Consider the following 4421-nt stretch of genomic DNA (forward strand, 5'->3'; position numbering starts at 1 on the left):
AATAGAAAAAAAAAAACTCTGACACAAATATGTAAAACTTGATTATATGACATTCCAAAAGTGAGAAAATAAGAAACTGCACAACATTTATACACATCATTTACTCCCTCTGGTTTTTTCATTTAAGTGAATCTACCTTTTAGTTTCAGATTTTTTGTCAGCACTAATGTTAATGTAGTTATTGGCAGTAGCTATATATAGTAAAATTTCTTTTATACTAGTGATTAATTGCATGCTGAAACTTGCATGACCATATGAGCTGATGGAAATAAGTTTGTAAATTAGAATCCTATCAGCAGCAATAATCCTTATTTAATGTGTTGTTGTTGTTGTTGTTATGTGCCATTGAGTCAGACCTGACTCATAGTGACCCCTCCTTGGGTCTCTGAGGCAGTATCACTATGGAAGTAGATTGCCCAACCTTCCTTCCAAGGAGTTGCTGGTGGGTTTGAACCACCAGACTTCTGGTTAGCAGCCAAGTGCCTTAGGCACTACGTTATCAGAGCTCCCTATTTAATGTAGCCATAGCAAATATTATAAATCCAGACTTAATAGAAATATCTAAGAAGGTTGAGATCTGAGAAGACACATGATGTCATACAAATGCATGGTCTTTCATTAAACAAGGCTAAGAAATTACACCCTAACAAAAGCAAATAATCTCTTGAGTGCTCCTGAAAGCCTCTCAAGACAATAAAATAATATTTATATAGTACTGTGAGACCTGGGTTTCTCTGGGCCTCTGAGAATGAGTATATATCCTTAAGAGTGCCTTAGAGACATATTTTAGCTTCTATGTAGAATTGTTCTCCAGCTAGTGGGCTGGGGTCAGATCTATGAGATGGTGTCAAGAAGTGATTTGCATGGTTATGTTTGCACTCTTAAATCTTCTCTCTCCCCCTTCTGTGGTCTTTGCTATGTTAGCTCCTTGGAATAGGAGCTTGAAACATGGGAGTAGTAACAAAATAGATCACATAACCCAATAATGTTGCCTTGGTGAGTGGCTTTCTGTAGAGGCCCTATGTTCTCAGACAAGGAAGTAGCTCCAAGATACTATGAATTAATCAGTAAAATATATCCTTCTCCCCCAAATTCAAGAGCCTGGTCGGGGAGAATTCTAATCCAGTTCACAATTGGAGTTCATCTCCTTGAAGATCAGGGCCTAGAGGTTATTTCCCCAAAGGAAGGGCTCACTGAGAAGAGCAGAGGATCTCAGAGATAAAATCCTCATGAACGAAGAACTTTGAGAGACTGGGCTGTACTGAGAAGTTGGGTCTGGAGACAGCAGGAACAGAGGTGCCAGACCTGGTGTAAGGCTGGGCCTCAGTCCCCTGACGAGCCCCCCACCATGAAATGAGAACCTACACACATGGGAAAGGGATGGTAGGATATCTCTGGAATTCCAAAGACTTTTCTCAGGGAACCCCTCCAGAAAAGCTGGCTATTGGCAGAACTTCCCTGCTGGGCAGCAAGGACAAAGAGCACCAAGCCAGTCAAGGGGAGAACATGAAGCAGGGGAGAAGTGCCCAGGGACAGCAGAGGGCCATGCAGAGGCAAGTGCCAGGAAGAGCCATAGCCTTCGGTGAGACAATCTCCATCCCCATCACTGCCATTCTGTGCTCCCAGAACCTCCCATGAAGGACTTCAGAAAGGAAATAAGCTCATCTAGGACTAGTTAGGAGCTCTGGCAGCATAGTGGCTAAGACACTTGTCCGCTAGCCAGACGGCTGGCGGTTCAAACCCACCAGCCACTCCTCGGAAGGAAGGTTGGGCAATCCTACTTCCGTAGTGATACTGCTTCGGAAACCCAAGGAGGGGTCGCTATGAGTCAGGGCCGACTCGACGGCACATAACAACAACAACAACAACAGGGCTACAGGTCAGTAGACACGTGGACTAATCCAGTTGCATATATAAGCGTGCCTGGAGAGGGGAACCTCAGTAATGTTTGGTTAGGTGATGTATGGATACTTGGGTATTCTGTGGAGTATGGATACTTGGGTATTCTGTGATTGTGGCTCTGTTCTCCTACCAGCAAAGCCTAGTTCAAACCAGTTACATCTAGAATTTGAATCTTTGAATTGGCACCTACTCTGGAGATCCCTCACTGTGCAATTTCCCTTTCCAGTCTCTGCTTCAACACTCCCACTGATGGAAGTTTCACCATATGTGCTACCTGACAACAGGAACCCCTCTATCCCCTAGAACCTCCCACCTACCACTCCCGAGTTTGTTTAAAAAAAAAAAAAGAGAGAGAGAGAGAGAGAAAGAAAAATGAGCATCTATTTTGTCTCTATGGCAGCACTCAAAGTGAATAAAAAGTGCTGCTATTTAACTTATAAGATTTAAATAAAGAAATCTCAAAAAAATAAAAAAGAAATCTCTAGTTCCAAATTTACTCTTTTATTTTAATTAACAGTTTAAGTTTCAGAGAAGTTTTAGGTTTATAGAAAAATTGAGCAGAAAGTACAGAGAGTTCCCCAATACTCCCTCTCCCCCTGCCCTCAGTTTCACCTATTATTAACATCTTGCTTTGCTGTGGTACATTTTTTACAACTGATGAACCAATATTAATACATTATTATTTAACTCTGTCAGTTTGTCATACCTTGGTGGCTTGTGTGTTGCTGTGATGCTGGAAGATATGTCACTGGTATATCAAATACCAGCAGGGTAATGGACAGGTGTCAGCAGTACTTGCAGAAAAAGACAGACTAGGAAAAAGGACAGGGCCAGGTCCACTTCTGAAAAAATTGGCCACTGAAAACCTTATGAATAGTAGGGAAACATTGTCTGATATAGTTTCAGTAGATGAGCCCCTCAGGTTGGAAGGAACTCAAAATATGACTGAGGAATAGTTATATCCTCAAAATAGAGTCAACCTTAATGATGTGGATGGAGTAAAGCTCTTGGAACCTTCATTTGCTGATATAGCATGACTCAAAATGAGAGGAAATAGCTGCACATTAATAATCAGAACATGGAATGTACAGAGTATGAATCTAGGAAATTAGAAGTTGTAAAAAGTGAAATGGAACACTTAAAGATTAATATCCTAGGCATTAGTGAGCTGAAATGAGTTGGTATTGGCCATTTTGAATCTGACAGTCATATGGTCTACTATGCTGGGAATGACAAATAGGAATGGTGTCACATTCAAGAAGAACTTTTTTTTTTTTTTCTTAGTTTTTATTGTGATTTGGGTGAAAGTTTACAGAGCAAATTCATTTTCATACAGCAGTTCATACATATTTTGTCTCATAACATTGACTGTAATTCTCCACACTGTAAGAGCTCTCTTCCCACTTCCTCCCTGTAGTTACCTCTTCCCTGTGTCCTTCCTTCCCATGCACTCCTGCCCCTAGAGCTGTCTCCCTGTGCAAACAATGCCCTTTCTATTCTCTCATGATTGATCGCTCCAAGGAGTGTATCTACCTGATGTAAATGTTCACCCCATATGCCTGTCTATTGTTTGGCTGGAAGCCATAGGAGTGAGCTCAATTCCAGACCTGAAGTGTGGCTAGGGGCCATAGTCTCGGGGGTCTCACCCAGCTGTAACAAACCAGCAAATTTGGTCTTCAAAAAGAACATTTCAAGATCTATCCTGAAGTACAATGCTGTCAGGAATAAGATAATATCCATACATCTACAAGGAATGGCAGTTAATACTAACATTATTTGAATGTACACACCAAAAACTAAAGCCAAGATGAAGAAATTAAAGATTTCTACCAACTTCTTCAGTCTGAAATTGATCAAACATATAATCTAAATATATTGCTATCTACTAGTGATTGGAATGCAAAAGTTGTAAACAAAGAAGGAGCATCAGTAGTGGGAAAATATGGCCATGGTGAAAGAAATGATGCTGCAGATCACATGATAGAATTTTATACGACCAACCACTTATTCCCACCACTCATCTCTCAGTTTGTTGTACTGTGGTGGCTTGCATGTTGCTTTGAGGCTGGAGGCTATGCCACCGGTATTTCAAATACTAGCAGGGTTGCCCATGGTGGACAGGTTTCAGCAGAACTTCCAGACTAAGACACACTCAAGAGAAGGAAGGAGCCATCTACTTCTCAAAGAATTGGTCAGTAAAACCCTTATGAATAGCAGTGAAGTACTGTCTGATATACTTCATGAATAGCCTTGAAACATTGTCCGATATAGTGCCAGAAGATGAGCCGCTCAGGTCAGAAGGCACTCAAGATACAACTGGGGAAGAGCTTCTTCCTCAGAGTAGAGTTGACTTTAATAATGTGAATGGAGTAAAGCCTTCAGGATCTCCATTTGCTGATGTGGCATGACTCAAAATGAGAAAAAAACAGCTGCAAACATCCATTAATAATTGGAACATGGAATGTACGAAATATGAATCTAGGAAAATTGGAAGTTGTCAAAAATGAAATGGAATGCAT

Source organism: Orycteropus afer, unplaced genomic scaffold (genome assembly GCF_000298275.1).
Source record: "Orycteropus afer afer isolate SDZICR_OR568_19922 unplaced genomic scaffold, OryAfe1.0 scaffold00142, whole genome shotgun sequence".
NCBI lineage: Eukaryota > Metazoa > Chordata > Mammalia > Tubulidentata > Orycteropodidae > Orycteropus > Orycteropus afer.